Source organism: Oryctolagus cuniculus, chromosome 11 (genome assembly GCF_051225735.1).
Source record: "Oryctolagus cuniculus isolate XC-2025 breed Fujian yellow rabbit chromosome 11, ASM5122573v1, whole genome shotgun sequence".
NCBI lineage: Eukaryota > Metazoa > Chordata > Mammalia > Lagomorpha > Leporidae > Oryctolagus > Oryctolagus cuniculus.
In genome coordinates, this window is record NC_142877.1 from 30,994,487 (window position 1) to 31,011,453 (window position 16,967).

At 42.7% G+C, this 16,967-nt stretch overlaps 1 long non-coding RNA gene across 1 annotated transcript; it reads left to right on the plus strand.

Annotated features, from left to right (window-relative positions):
* The first annotated feature begins 973 nt into the window (after positions 1-973).
* On the plus strand, positions 974-9,354 carry LOC138844199 (uncharacterized). Its single transcript, XR_011379746.1, has 2 exons — positions 974-1,316; positions 9,197-9,354. It is a non-coding gene; the product is annotated as an uncharacterized LOC138844199 (long non-coding RNA).
* The last annotated feature ends 7,613 nt before the right edge of the window (positions 9,355-16,967 follow it).

Consider the following 16,967-nt stretch of genomic DNA (forward strand, 5'->3'; position numbering starts at 1 on the left):
TGGGGGTCATACTCCAGGAATCCGGGAACATAACTGGTGGAGGGCTGCTCCCGGGGGCGTCTACTCCACAGCTCTTCTTTTGCCTCTGCGTGGGCTACAGCATGATCCGGATACCCGGGCAGATCTCCAGCTGCTTGCAGCAGGCAATATAGACCTGAGGAGGAAGAGGGATGTCAGACAGCACTGCGTCCTCTTCTGGAGTCTTGTCCTGTGCTCACAGTGCTGGTTCTGTGCCTCAGGTCCCTTAAGATGGACGTGGGCAGGTAACCATGCGTGGAACCATGAGGCTGGACGTCGGACGTTACTAGCATGGCTGAAAAGATGCAGTGTGAGCAGGGAGGGAGGAGAAATGAATTTTACTTTGGGAAAACAGAGAAGATGGATTTTAACTAATTTGTGTTTATTTATATTTATTTATAAAAGGGGAGGACACACGCGCGCACACACACAATCTTCTCTTCACTGGTTGACTCTCTAAATGCCTACAGCAGCCACGGATGGGCCAAGCCACAGCCAGGAACCTGGAACTCAGTCTAGTTCTCCCATGTGGGTGGCAGGGACTCAAGTAATTGGGCCATCACCAGCTGCCTCCAGGGTGTGGGACAGCAGGAAGCTGGAATTGGGGGCAGAGCCGGGTCATGAACCTAGGCACCCTGACACAAGATGCAGGCATCTAAAGTGGTGTCTTAACAGCCATGCCAAAGACCCACCCCATAAAATGGACTTTGATGTAAACGGTGGGAAGATTTCAGTAAGAAGAGGGACTCACTTCCAGTTGGGACTAGTGTTAGCAGGCACGGATGTGGTAGCATCAGGTTATGTTTGGGGAAAGTTGTAGGCAGTGGGTTTGACTGGGACAAAAAGTGGTTGAAATGTAGGAAATCGAGTTGGAAGAGCATGGGTGGTGGAGAGCCAGGAGTTCAATTTGTGATATTTTCATGAGAGGAAGAAAGTACTTCATTTTAAAAACTTGCAGATGGACTTAAACTCTTGCCTCTTGTTCCTCCAGGCCCTGCCAAATCCTTCCATTTGCCTGTTTCCTCCTCCTCGTCTTTGGGCTCCGGGGTTGCCTTTTCTGATTCTCCTGTCTGGATATTTATTTCTAAATTCTTCTTGCTGATTCCCTCGGAGCTCGTTCTAGGTCCAGCGTTCCAGACGTGGAGCTTTTGCTGGCTCCGGCTGCCAGCCCTCCACGCACCGGCGGCCACTTGTATCCTGTCTGCCCTGGCTGATGGATTCTGCTCCCTGGCTCTGTTCTGTCTCCTTCCTGCCCCCATGTGCCCCGTCTTGACCGTCTCACTTCCTTTTCCCATCAGGTAATTCTTCCTTTTATGCTCTGACATAGATGATTAAACTGTGATTTAGCAATTGCTGTGTATTGAAGTGTTTTCAAAGAGCTCCTTGGAGTCTGTTGTAGCGACAGACTTGGGACAAGATCTGCTTATATCTTCTGGAATGTGTCCTAAATCATAGAAAGTCGTGTTATTTTCTCACTGGGTGGATCGCTGCTCATATGTAGGATTTTGAAACAAGACTGATATTTGTATTTACAATGAAATAACTGAATAATTAAGCAAATAAAATGAGTTATTTAATTTTTTAGCCTCTGCTAAGGAAGCAAATATTATGTTGGATAAAGCTAAAACAAAAGTAATTTTTGTTTTCAACATGCATTGATAGTAACTGCTGTCATGGGAGAGTTTTACAATGTGCTAAGCACTGTTCTATATTGTATATAGAATAAGTATATTTTGCAGAGGCAGAGGGAGAGACAGAGACAGAGAGAAAGAGAAAGAGTGAGAGAGAGAGAATCTTCCATCCACTAGTTTACTTCCCAGATGACTGCAACAGCCAGGGCTGGGTCAGGCCGAAACCAGGATCCAGGGGCCTCCTTCAGGTCTCCCACGTGAGTGGCAGGGACTCAAACATATGGGCCATCTGAGGCTTTCTGCAGGCCATTAGCTAGGAGCTATATTGGGAGTGGAGCAGCCAGGACAGGAACCTGCGTGCATAAGGAATGCCAGCATTGTAGGCAGCAGCTTTACCCACAATGCTGGCACCATTCATATTTTTAATTGTTACGATAACCCTAAGAGTTAGCCCTTCATTGTCTTCATTTTTCAAATAAGGAAATAGGCCGGTGCTGTGGCTCACTAGGCTAATCCTCCGCCTTGCGGCGCTGGCACACCAGGTTCTAGTCCTGGTCGGGGCGCCGGATTCTGTCCCAGTTGCCCCTCTTCCAGGCCAGCTCTCTGCTGTGGCCAGGGAGTACAGTGGAGGATTGCCCAGGTCCTTGGGCCCTGCACCCCATGGGAGACCAGGAGAAGTACCTGGCTCCTGCCATTGGATCAGCGCGGTGTGCCGGCCGCGGCGGCCATTGGAGAGTGAACCAACGGCAAAAAGGAAGACCTTTCTCTCTGTTTCCCTCTCTCACTGTCCACTCTGCCTGTCAAAAAAAAAAAAAGGAAATAGACACAAAGAGAGGTTGAGTGACTTGCCTAAGCTCACACATTTTAGAAGAGGCACAGTTGGGATTTAAACATAACACTTGCTGGGAGATCTATGCTGTGCAGATCTGAAGCCAGAATCCAGGAGCTGCTTCTGGGTCTTCTACACGGGTGCAGGGGCCCAAGGACTTGGCCATCTTCTGTTGCTTTCCCAGGCCATAGCAGAGAGCTGGATGGGAAGTGGAGCAGCCAGGACTAGAACCGGCGCCCATATGGGATGCCAGCATTGCCACAGCGCTGGCCCCCTCAGAACACTTGAATCTCCCCACCATTGCTCCTTTCATTGCTTTCCATAATGTCCCAGTGTAAATGGTTTTTTAAAAATTTGTTTTTATTTATTTATTTTAAAGTTTCATTTATTTATTTGAGAGAGAAAGTTACGGGGGTGGGAGACACAGAGAGACAGAGAGGTTTTCCACCTACTGGTTCACTCCCCAAATGCTGCAGCGGCTGGAGCTGGGCCAATCTGAAACAAGGAGCTTCCTGTAGATCTCCCATGTGGGTACAGGGGCCCAAGCACTTCCACTGCTTTCCCAGGCCCTTAGCAGGGAGCTGGATCGGAAGTAGAGCAGCCAGGACATGAACCAGCACCCAAATGGGATGCAAGTGCCGCAGGTGGAGGCTTAACCTACTACGCCACATCAGCGGCCCCCAGGGTAAATGTTATTATGATCATTTTATGTACTTCCTATTTGTGAGGCTTAAGTGTTTAGAATTTGTTTGCTCAGCATTCTTTCCTGCATCAAAGACTTTTCTTTGTGTACCACTGTTTTTTTCTCTAGAGTGTATTCTTTCACACATGCATCTAAACAATGAATTCCCCTTGGTTTGGCTTTCCAAAGAGGCTCCATTTTACCTTCTTTCTTGAATAAAGTATAGTCAGGTACAGAATTTTGAGGGCATTTTACTGCTGTTTCCTAATTTGCATAGTTGTTGAGATGTCAACTTTCAAATTGTTGTTCCTTTGTAAATAAACTCCCCTGGTTTTTGATTCTTTGTCCACAGAACACCATAAACTATGCGTATATTTCAATTACAATATATACAAACAAAGAATATACACAATTGAAGAATATATACAGTTAGAGAAAATATACAATTAAAAATTTTTTTCTGGTGTTTAATAAGGTTGTTGATTTTTTAAAAAATATTTATTTATTTGAAAGGCAGAGTTGCAGAGAGGGAGAGGCAGAGGCAGAGAGAGAGAGAGGTCTTCCATCAGCTGGTTCACTCTCCAATTGGCCACAACATCTGGAGCTGCGCCAATCCGAAACCAGGAGCTGGGAGCCTCTTCCGGGTCTCCCACGTGGGTGCAGGGGCCATCTTCTACTGCTTTCCCAGGCCATAGCAGAGAGCTGGATCGAAAGTGGAGCAGCCGGGACTCAAACCAGCGCCCATATGGGATGCCGGCACTGAAGGTGGTGGCTTTATCCATTACACCACAGCACTGGCCCCAAGGTTATTGATTTTTTATATTGGATTTTGTCCAAAAATTTTGCTGAATTTAAGAGTTTTTAATAGTGTGAATATTTTCTTATGTTTTATTGTATGCAATGATATGTGATATTTTACTTCTTATTTATATCTCCCATTTCTTTTGTCATCTTATTGTACAACTCAAAAACCCAGGCTAATGTGGAACGGAAACAATGATGGCATAAATCCTTGCTTCTCCCTGACTGTTCAAGGAAATGCATTTAATCTATTTCAACCAAGGAAGATGCTTCTTGTACACTAGTTACTAGATACTCAGTTACTGAGGTCTTTGCCTAAGTGTTTGGATGTTTTCTTTTGGGTTGCTCAGGTTCCCTGGGGTGGAATATTTAATCTCCTGCCTGCAGGGTAGGCCTGCCGGTTGGTTTCAGTGCCAAGACAAGGAGGGTACTTGTAATCTTGTCAGGAAATGAGCTCTGTTTTCACCTTCCTCTCTCTGCACCTGTTCGTCCATGTCCTGGCCTGACTCCTACAATCCTTCTAAACGCTCTGTCTTTTGCAGGGGCTGAGAGGCCCATCCTGAGAAGGCCTGTGTTTCCTAGGTGGGACTCCTCCCATGTGTCCTGTCTGTGAAGCTCTCCTGCACTGGGCTTTCTGCGGTACCTGCTGGCTCCACGGCAGCCTTCCTGGGCTTCTGCTAGGAGAATCACAGGCACTGGGTTGCCTCCTTTTCCCTGCGGATTGGCTGCTGCGTCCAGGCTTTGCTGGCCTGCTGAGTCATCTTCGTCCTTCTTCCAAAATGTTCTTGACATTTCCCAGATCTTCTGTTACATTGCGTTTGTGAGTTCATCAGTTTTTAAAATTCTTTTGGGGGCATTATGGGCAAATGGGATAAAAAATTGTTCTGCATTTCCAGTGTTTAACTAGAAGTCTTGATTTATCTTTTTTCATCTCTTTCTTCCATGATTTCTGTTATCCATGTCATCACATTTCTTGTGAACAGTGTCTAGATGGATTAAAAATCCAAGCTGAGAATCTTTGTTTTTAAATTGTGAACTTAATTGATTTATGCATATTGTGAGTACTGTTACACTGGAATTTATGTGGTTATGTCTATCTTGTTATTTTGTATTTTTTGTATGTCATGCTTTTTTTTTTAACTTTTCTCTTTCTTGGTGTCTATTTTTAGTTTTCCTGAATCTTTGCTTTCTTCTATTAGTTTGGAAATGATAGATTTCTATGGTTTTAATGATTATTTTAAATTTTCACTTTGTGTACTTGACTTACCAAGTCTAAACTCAGTATTTCTACCATTATTCTGATCAGCACAAGCCCCCTTGATTACTCCTCTCCTATCTTTCAGGATTCTTCAACCTTATGTTTAGCTATCCATTTTTCTGTGTACTCAAATTAGTCGCCACCTTTATTATGATCATGACTGTGTTTGACAATTCATTTTCTCACAGTTGTTTCTTGAATTTAACATTGTCCTTCTGAGTTCCATGGACCTGTTACAGAAGAACATGCCTTAGTCATTTTCTCAGTGGAAGTCTTTGACTAATACATTCTCCTAGGCTTTATGTTACTAAAATATGTTTATTTCACTTTCCTTTGAATGTATTTTTCATTGTCTTCTGACACCTATTGTTGCTAGGCAGCAGTATTTTGATTGTTCTTTGTAGTTAACTTCTTTCCTTTTTAAATTTTTTTGGTAAGACTGTGTTTTTTGTTCTCCTGCTTTATCAAAATATATCTAGGTATATATTTTTATTTTTATACTTACCAACTTTAAAAAATATCTAGACATGGGGCTGGCGCTGTGGCATACTTGGTATAGCTGCCGCCTGCAGTGCTGACATCCCATATGGACGCTGGTTCAAGTCCTCACTGATCTACTTCCAATTGAGCTCTCTGCTGTGGCCTGGGAAAGCAGTAGAAGATGGCCCAAGTCCTTGGGCCCCTGCACCCACGTGGGAGACCCAGAGGAAGCTCCTGACTCCTGATTTCAAATCGGCACAGCTCTGGCTGTTGCGGCCAACTGGGGAGTGAACCAGCAGATGGAAGACCTCTCTCTCTCTCTCTCTCTCTCTCTCTCTCTGCCTCTCCTTCTCTCTGTGTAACTCTGACTTTCAAATAAATAAATAAATCTTAAAAAAAATCGAGGCATAAATTTTTGAGTACATGTGATTGCAAGTTTTGTGCTGCTTTAATCTGAGGATTCATGGTTTTCATCAATTCTGTGACATTCTCTGCCATTATTGTCTCCAATATCACCTCCGCTCTTGCTGTCTGGACCCCTCACGTTGCTTTGTGTTTCCACAGCACTTATCTTTCCTGTTCATTTCTGGATCATTCTGATCTATCTTCTATAACACAAGATTGTTTTTATTTTTTTAATTTAACTAATCTGTATCTTTATCCATCTGGTGAGATTTAATTTCAGTGTCACCAGCTGTTTCTTCAAGTCTTTCAGCTGTTTTTTCCCCAGAGTGCTCAGTTTTTTCATTATAGTTTTCTTTTTTTCCGTTAGCACTTGCTTTATTAAAAACATACTTCAAAAAAAATCTGTCTCAGAGGATTCTATTATTTCAAATTCTTGGTATGACACATATTCCTCTTTACTGTATCCGCTGGCTTTCTCTGAGAGTGGATTTTTCACATAGTGCACAATTTTTGGAGGTGAGTGTTTCTTCATTAGGGTTTTTAAAAATTGTTTTGTTTGTGGGGTGTTGCATTCAGCCTAAGAGTTTTGCTTTGCCTGTCTGATGCCCTTGGGACTGTTTGATTATACAATCAGTTTGGAATTCTGGCATCGTTTGAATAGTGTAAACTCTAGGATTGCTCAGGCTTGACATTTTAATTTCTTATGGGAAAGTTTTGTTTTATTTCACGCAACATTTTGGGAAAGTCAAGCTTCTTTGATTCTTCCCAAAGCCAAAAGGCTGATTGATTTTTAGACCCCCTCTCATAAAAGGAGCAGCCTGTTTACTGCCTATTTTCTGCAGATATTTCAGAATCACCTTGCCTCATCTGTGACCCAAATCACAGCTTTGCCTTTTCTTTGATAATAGAGCCTCCCTTCCAGTCCGAGTGGGTCTGAAGGGCACAGCTCTGGTGGCAGCACCTGCCCTTACTCCTCGTCTCCTCCTGGCAGCTGCAGAGTTCCTTAATTTTTTCCCTCTACCCTTTTTCTTGTTATACTGTGTCTATGCATTTTTGTATGTATACTGGGAGAGAGTCTGCATTTGACTGAGTTGCTAAAACTAATAATAAACCAAGATAACACACTATGAATTAAAATGTTTTATCCTCCCATCTCAGCAAAAATGACTGAAAGTCTACCAGACATTAAAGATAACATTTAATTCTTATTGTCCGTGGCTGACAGTTCCATTGATAAAATTAAATAAAAACATTACAATAAGTTTATAAGATTTACTTTTCTTGCCTTTGTTATTAAAATCATTTCAAGATGTTTTAAAAATTGATATTGGTATTGAATTGACAGTAATGGACTGATGGGAAAGCTTACAAAATAAAATGTAGTGACTGGCATTGTGGCGCAGTGTGTTAAAGCCATGGCCTGAAGCGCCGACATCCCATATGGGCTCCAGTTCTAGTCCCAGCTTCTCCTCTTCTGATCCAGCTCTCTGCTATGGCCTGGGGAAGCGGTAGAAGATGGCCCAAGTCCTTGGGCCCCTGCACCCACGTGGGAGAGCTGGAAGAAGATCCTGGTTCCTGGCTTCAGATTGGCGCAGTTCCAGCCATCTGGGGAGTGAACCAGTGGATGGAAGATTTCCCTCTCTCTCTCTCTCTCTCTCTCTTTCTCTGCCTCTCCTCTCTCTGTGTAACTCTGATTTTCGAATAAAAAGATTTATTTATTATTTAAACCTCATACTTCCAGGTACCATTACCTTCTCCTCTTCATCATTCTTAGAGTTCATAACATACAGTTTAGTACATTATTATTTCATGTTTGTAAATGCTGATGGTGCATGGTGAACAGCCTGAAAGTTGCAGCCATGTCTTGGGGACAATTCACAGTTGAGGTTAATGCAATGCTATTCAGAGATACTTCCCTTTTCTGAGACATATTTCTCAAATGCCTAAGCATATATATTATTAGCTAATATCGTGGGCAAAGAAGGTGAAATGTAGGTATTTTAAAAATTAACAGTTAAGGGGCCGGAGCTGTAGTAGGCTAAGCCTCCTCTTGTAGTGCTGGCATCCCTTATGGTCACCAGTTCTTGTCCGGCTGCTCCTCTTCCAATCCAGTTCTCTGTTTATCGCCTAGGAAAGCAGTGGAAGATGGCCCAAGTGCTAGGGCCCCTGCATCCGCATAGGAGACCCAGAAACTCTTGGCTCTTGGCTTTGGATCCACCCAGCTCTGGCCATTATGGCCATTTGAGGAGAGAGCTAGTGGATGGAAGAACTTTCTCTCTGTCTGTAACTCTACCCCTCAAATAAATAAATAAAATATTTAAAAAATTAAAAATTTAACAGTTAAATACTGTGACCCCTCCTCACCCCCCATTCTCATTAGGACTAGAAATACAGTTTATTGGATTTACTCTTCTTCCCCCCTTTTACTTGTGTTTTTTTTCTTTGCTAAGTAAAATATACTCGTTGGAAGTACATAAATGATAGATGCAAATGAAGCAGCTGTTTTATGTTATAAACTACATTTGCACTGAAGTCAGAGGAATGGGCAATTTGCCTACATCAATGCAAGAGGATCACTGGTCTTTATTTTGTCAATTTCTACTTCAAAATTTATTGATATTATCTCAGGCAGCACTAGCTTGAAATTTCTAAATGATGACTTTTCCTGACTTTATTGTGGTCTTTTCTATGACTCCCAGTAGAGGACTAACACATATCTATCTCTTTTCAATAATAAAACACAACAGAATAGTGAAGTTCTCACGGGTATTTATAAAAATGCATGCATATTTGTCTAGTATACTTTCTTTTAAAAATTAAATACTGTTAGGATTTGAAGAGAAACAAATATATAGATCTTATAGCCAAGCTATAAGATGAGAACTATATAAGATGAGAGCTATAATATGAGAACTACATAGATCAGTTTTTCTTTACAGAGTCAGATTTTCTTCCACATTCTCCGAAGTGTGTTATTAATTCTCTTGGCATGTTACACAGCAAAATGAAAGAATTTATGAATGTGGCTACTTCTTTTAACAAGTTCCAATAACTGCTTCCTAACCTCGTGTTTTTCTGTCAATTACATACAGTAAGCACTGGAATCAACCAAAGAGAACTGCAAAGGCCAACTTGAGATATTCATGGTGAACGAGGACTGCTGCTTGCCAAGAGTGAAATGTGGATATAATTTTATAACACCATTTTATAATTAAAGTCATAAGTGAAGTTTCCTGCTATTGTTTAAAAATGTGTCAAAATAAATTTAAATCAAAGATCCGGGCAAAGAAAGGTCTGCATAGTACCAGATGAAGGCAAGTAAGATGGTACAGGAACATGGCCCAGTGCAGAAAAGAAACACATGCAAACAATTTTAGTGAAATAATTACATTTATTGTAGATGGAGTTCTGTTTTAGAAACTTCGAAATGGTTTTCATTCATGTCAGATTGAGGTTAACTTGCTGGTACTGTTTGTCTATAAAAGATTTTTTTTACCAGCAGAGAAATTTAATACATTGATTCAGTGATAAGAGCTTGTCTCCTGACCAAACACACACCAAGCAAAGTCCTCTGAAACTGAAGAACGTGACTCCAGCATGTGGAAGTCCATAGTAGTTAGTGGTGCTGGACTTAGCAAATAAAATTTCAGGACACTTGTTTAAACTTGAATTTTAGATAAACAATGACAAAGGAATATCCCAAATATTGCATGGGACATACTTGTACTGAAAATATATACTAAGTATATCCCATGTGATATTTGGAATATCTTTATACTAAAATCTGATTTGTTATCTGGAATTTAAATCTACCTTAGCATCCACTTATCTAGCAACCTTAGCACAAATAAAAATTTAAATTTCGATAATAAATTTTCTGTTTTTGAGCTATTTGAAGGAGAACGAATTTAGATGATCAGAGAAGTGGATAAGGTGAATATAATTTTGCACTGTCAGTCCATTACATTTCTGACTTTCAGTTATATCAATGATAATTTCTACTTAGTGATGAGAAAGATTTTTGCTTTGCTGTTGGACCTGCTTTGCTAGTGAACACAACTGATTTCAGAGTTTTTCCCTGAAGGAGATATGTTGGCTTACAAATGTTGACGGGTTTAATCATTAGGACATTTCTGGCTTTAGGAAGTCATGTTCATCTAATGTAAAGGTTGCTCCCAATGTATCAATTCATTAATCTTGTCTCTAATACAAGCCATGTGTTTCACAGGGGAGCTGAAAGAACATTAATCAGAATCTCCCCCTGAGCCAGTCGAATGGAATGTGTTGTCTGTGCTTACAACACAATGTCAAGATATGGGGAAATGGATAATAACTTTTAAAGCATATCATGGGGCCAGCGTTGTGGCATAGCAGGTAAAGCCGCTGCCTGCAGTGCTGGCATCCCATATGGGTGCTGGTTCGAGTCTCGGCTGCTCCACTTCTGATTCCGCTCTCTGCTGTGGCTTGGGAAAGCAGTGGAAGATGTCCCAAGTCCTTGGGCCCCTGTATCCTCATGGGAGACCTGGAAGAAGCTCCTGGCTCCTGGCTTAGGATGGGTGCAGCTCCGGCACTTGCGGCCCACTGGGGAGTGAACCAGCGGATGGAAGACCTCTCTCTCTTCTCTCTCTGTGTAACTCTGACTTTCCAATAAATAAATAAATCTTTTAAAAAATAAAGTGTATCACTTGTCATTAATTCCTTTGTGACAATGGCTTTGAAATCTATTGCGAGTGAGGAGGTAATGTACCATAAGGCAGGGTCTTTTTGGTGTGGCAGGCAGCGGTGGAAGGGCTGCAGCGGCTTTTCTTCAGCAGATGCAGCTCCCAAGGCACCCACGAGAAGGCAGGAATTGGCATCCAAACTTACATGTAGTTGGATGGCCCTTTTAATGCAGAGGAAATGTGCAGTGGTCTATGAGTTGATTTCCTTGTTATGGAGCAGTGGTTCTCAATCTTGGCTGCACATAGGAATGTCCTTGTAGCTTTTAAAACTCCCAATGCCCAGGTTATACTCCAGATCCATTGAGTTGTGATCTGTGTATTTGGGACCCAGGCACCCATTGTTATCTAAACTCCACAGGTGGTGTTATGTGCAACCAAAGTTGACAACCACTGCATAATCACAAGATATTCTGGCTGTGGACGTGGGAATACCTACTGACTTATTATACAAATAATAACTTATTATTTTTATTTCTTTTTAAAAATATGTATTTATTTTAATTTTTTTACTTTGTGGGGAGGGAGGAGGGAGGAGGGAGGAGGGAAGAGGGAAGAGGGAAGAGGGAAGAGGGAAGAGGGAAGAGGGAAGAGGGAAGAGGGAAGAGGGAAGAGGGAAGAGAGTTTCTATCTGCTGGTTCATGCTCCAGATGCTTGCAACAACAGTTGGAGCTGGGTCAGACCAAGGCCAGGACCCAGGAACTCTATCTAGGTTTGCTACATGGGTGGCAGAGACCCAAGTATTTGAGACATCATCTGCTGCCTCCCAGAGTGTGCGTTAGCAGGAAGCTGGAATGAAGGCACAGCCAGGATTTGAACCTACACCCTACTGATTTCTTACCGATTTAGAGTGCTGTATTTGGCACCTATTCTATATTTGCAGACTTTAGCTAGCTTATCATCACCATCACCATCTTATCATTATGATCATGGTCTTTTATGCTGCTGAAGGAAAAATGCTGGTAAACACTCAAAATAAAGAACTTGTAAGAAGATGTTAAAATGTAACATGGAGGAAATTCACCGGGCTGGATTCCATGGTCAGAGAAGTCCTCCTTTCTGGAAGACATTTAAATGAAACTATGAAACAGTGGCTCTCAAAGCAATGGTCCCATTACCAGCAGCCTCAGTGTCACCTGGAAACTTGCCTGAAATGCAAATTCCTTAACCTAGCACATCTTGTCGCTCCCCCTCTTCGTGGAGGAACGACACAGGACCCTGCGCTGTTCTTTTGTCTGCTCGGCCCTCCCCGGGTTTGCTGCTGGTTCTTCCCGGGTTGGCTACTGTCCCTTCCACCTCCATGGAAGGGCGGTTCCCCCTGCCACTTTCCCCACTTCCGCGGGGGAGCGGCACACCGCCGGCCGGCTCTCTCGGGGGCTGCTCAGGTGTTCCCTTTAGATGTTCCTGGTGCATGTTGTCTCTCTCCTCCTTTATAGTCCTCTTCCACCAATCCCAACTCTGCTACCCACATGCCGAGTACGCTGCTCTCCTCCAATCAGGAGCAGGTCCTACAGTTTATTGGTTGAACTGGAGGCAGCTGTGTAGAAGCTGTTTCCTCCTCTCCCAGCGCCATATTGTGGGAGAGCAGATGCATAGAATAAGTCTTAATTCCAGTAACTTAGTCTAGCCCGAGTTGCTCCCCACACATCTGAATTAGAAATTCTGGGAGTGGAACCCAGCAATCTGTTTTAACAAGCTCTCCAATGGATTTTATGGGTAATCAAGTTGGACTATATAAATGTGTCTCAAAATATGGATTTACAATATCCTGTAGGAATTGATAATATGTTTCTTTGTAATTTAAGAGTAATACAGAAGAATGTTTCAAAATGGCAAGTTGTGTCACTTTTTGTTGTTGATGTTCAGTATTTTGTGTTGCATTTAGATAACATGACCTAGATATCTCTAGTTCCTGGATTTAATTAATTTTTTTTATTTTTTATTTTTGACAGGCAGAGTGGACAGTGAGAGAGAGAGACAGAGAGAGAAAGGTCTTCCCTTGCCGTTGGTTCACCCTCCAATGGCCGCCGCTGCAGCCGGCGCACCGCGCTGATCCGATGGCAGGAGCCAGGAGCCAGGTGCTTTTCCTGGTCTCCCATGGGGTGCAGGGCCCAAGCACCTGGGCCATCCTCCACTGCACTCCCTGGCCATAGCAGAGAGCTGGCCTGGAAGAGGGGCAACCGGGACAGAATCCGGTGCCCCGACCGGGACTAGAACCCGGTGTGCCGGCACCGCAAGGTGGAGGATTAGCCTATTGAGCCACGGCGCCGGCTTAGTTCCTGGATTTAATTAAAGATTTCTTTGAGACCATCAGACCAGTTTTGCAGTTTCATAGGTTTTTGAAAGGAATGTGTATTCTTTTGGAGTATGTGTACTTGTATTTATTGTCAGCCCCTGTTAACTCATTTATTATGTGATTGATCTATCCACTTCTGATTACAGAGTTTGTAAAAGATTTCTGCTATAACTGTGGCTTGTCAGTTCTTCTTTGGCTTTCCAACATTTTTGTTTCATATATTTCAAAACTTTGCCCTTGAATGAAATTTTGTAACTGTTTTATCTTCTGGATAATTTTAGTGGTAGATATACCACTTTATTAGCTTATACCATTCTCAGTTAACATTGTTTTTGCTATGAATTCTCTTTTCCTGATATTTAATTTGCTTGACATATCTTTGTTTATCTTTTCATGCATTAATTATTTTCTTTTTTAAAGATTTATTTTTATTTATTTGAAAGAGAGAGAGAGAATAAGAATGCAGAAAAGAATAAAAATGAGACGAGAGCACATCAATAGCAATCGTGCAGCAATGGGCCCTCCAGTCCCCTCACTGATGCTTGCAGATTCTTTGGGGGAAGGCGTTGGGTCAGAAATTACTTACATAAACTCTTCTGCAAGGTCTAAAAAGGTTGAGATTTTCATCTGTTTTGTTTTCGACATTAATCTAATTCCATATGCTTACATTAAAAATACTTTTTTTGAAATTAATTTATTCCACTCTCGCTGTAAAAATTTCAAACTATTGAAAAAACCATAGGAAAAAAACTCAAACCATAGGGCTATTCAATCTAATGTAGACCCCAATCATTTTTTTTCTATCATTCTGTTAACTTTCTACTTAAAAGTGCTTTTCAGAAATTGATCTTTTTTGCCCATGCATACCTGTGTGCATGTTTTTAGATGTGTTTCTGTTATCTTGAAGTCGATTTTCTCTGTTTACAAACAACCTAAAACTCAGTGAATTAAAATATGATTCATTTTATTATATCACATGATTCTATGTGTGGGGAGCAGCCCGGACTGGACTGAGTTACTGGAATTAAGACTTATTCTATGCATCTGCTCTCCCACAATATGGCGCTGGGAGAGAAGTAAACAGCTTCTGCACAGCTGCCTCCAGTTCAACCAATAAACTGTGGGGCTTGCTACTGATTGGAGGAGAGCAGCGTACTCGGCGTGTGGGCAGCCGAGTTAGGATTGGCAGAGGAGGACTTTAAAGGAGGAGAGAGATGGCATGCGCCAGGAACATCTAAGGGGAACATCTAAGGGGAACACCTGTGCAGCCCCCGAGAAAGCCGGCCAGCGGTGTGCCGCTCCCCTGCGGAAGTGGGGAATGTGGCCAGGGGGAACTGCCCTTCCACGGAGGTGGAAGGGATAGTAGCCAACCCGGGAAGAACCAGCAGCAAACCCGGGGAGGGCCGAGCAGACAGAAGAACAACGCAGGGTCCTGTGTCGTTCCTCCATGAAGAGGGGGAGCGACACTATGGATTGCTGGGACTTAGCAGATAAGTTCTTCCATTGGCTTTGCATGGACTTTGTGGACAAAAGTGTCCACAAAAATGTGTTCCTTTTTATACTCTTTTCTAGAAACTTCCTCTCCCTGATCCAGCGCGGGGTTCTACATTTCCTCCTCCTAAGCTGGGTAGAATATTGTGAATACCTCAATAAATAGGTTATGGCAAAAGAGCTGTTATGTGACTCAAAGGCTAGATAATAAAAGATGGTGCCCTGGACACTGGTGCTTGTACCCCAGACACCACACCCTGAAGAAGTGTATGACAGGGGCCGGCACTGTGGCGTAGCAGGTAAAGCCGCCGCCTGCAGTGCTGGCATCCCATATGGGCACCTGTTCGAGTCCCGGCTGCTCTACTTCTGTTCTAGCTCTCTACTATGGCCTGGGAAAGCAGTAGGAAATGGCCCACAGACCTTGGGCCCCTCTACCCACGTGGGAAACCCAGAGGAAGCTCCTGGCTTTGTATTGGGGCAGCTCTGGCCATTGCGGCCATCTGGGGAGTGAACCAGCAGATAAAAGAACTCTCTCTCTCTCCTTTGGCTCTCTGTGTAACTCTGACTTTCAAATAAATAAAATAAATCTAAAAAAAAGAAGTGTATGGCATATGAATCCTCAATCATGGTAGAGCGCTAATTTGCTATGCATGTACATGAATCAACTTGGATGTAAATCTTCTCGTCCTTAGTCAAGTTTACTCCAGCGATCTTCACATGGAAAAGCCAAGCTCTGCCCAAATTAAGGATGCATGAGCAAAATAAATGTTTCTGTTTGAATCACGAAGCTTTGGAGTGGATTGTTATACAGCAGTAAGAAAATTGAGATAGGCTGTCTTGTAGTCAGAGGGTGATGTGGAGTTTGATGTATATTTGTGTGTGTGTGTGGTGGTGGTACTTCTCCGTGTGGCCTCTCTGTCCAGATCAGGAGCTTATACTCCAGGTCTTTTTATCATTGGAGCTTGAATGTCTCAGAATTCATTTCATTTACATTCTATTGATCAAAGAAATCATGGGCCAGTTCCAGGAGAGGAGACACAGGCTTCATCTTCCGGTGGGAGGGATGGCTTGTGCATACAGGAAGGGAGGGAATTGGTGGTGATCATCTTTGGGGACCAGCTGTCTCACTGTCCCCCACTAAAACATCAGGTCCACAAAAGTCCCAACTTTGTCTCTCTTGTCCACCACTGGGTCCCTAGTATCTATTGTTGTATTTAATTCATATTAGTATCTATTGCTCTATTTAATTCATGCTATCTTTGAAAATATCTTCTTGTATTGTTATAAACATATATGTAAGTATATTTATACACACACACAGACACACAGATACACACATAGACACACACATGGTTTAGAGCAAAAGTATGCAGCTTTTATGAGACTATTTGCTTTGACCAGAATACCATCTTCTCTTTAACCTATTCTCTTTCTTCCTTCCTTCCTTCCTTCCTTCCTTCCTTCCTTCCTTCCTTCCTTCCTTCCTTCCTTCCTTCCTTCCTTCCTTCCTTCCTTCCTTCCTTCCTTCCTTTCTTTCTTTCTTTCTTTCTTTCTTTCTTTCTTTCTTTCTTTCTTTCTTTCTTTCTCTTTCCTCTTTCAAGATTTTATTGGGGCCAGCGCTGTGGCGCAACAGGTCCACTCTGATCCAGCTCTCTGCTATGGCCTGGGAAAGCAGTAGAAGATGGCCCAAGTCCTTGGGCCCCTGTACCCATGTAGGAGACCGGGAGGAAGCTCCTGTTTCCTGGTGTCAGATCGGTGCAGCTCCGGCTGTTGCGGCCAACTGGGGAGTGAACCAAAGGATGGAAGGCCTCTCTCTCTCTCTGCCTCTCCTTCTCTCTCCGTGTAATTCTTTCAGATAAAATAAATAAATCTTTTTTAAAAAGATTTTATTTATTTGAGAGGCAAAGTTACAGAGAGAAAGGACTTCCATCCACTAGTTCATTCCCTAATTGGCTGTGATGGCTGGAGCTGAGCTGATCTGAAGCCAGGAGCACGGAGCTTCATCTGGTCCCTTATGTGGATGGAAGGGGCCCAAACACTTGAGCAATCTTCTGTTGCTTTTCTCAGGCCATTATAAGGGAGCTACATGGGAAGTGGAGCAGCTGGAACATAGCAGGTGGTGACTTTACCTGCTATGTCACAATGCCAGCCCCAAAGGTCATATCTTAGTCATATCTTTGAATGTCTCCCAGTGTCTGGCAGGTAGTATGCTCAGAAATACAGTCGTGGCTTACAATAGATGAACAGTCAAAATTGGAATCAATTACTTATAATTCTTGGCTCTACAACTCAATAGGGGAATAAAAAAATGGAAGTACATTTTAAGGAGAGTTTATACCTGCAGTTCTTGGTGATGGA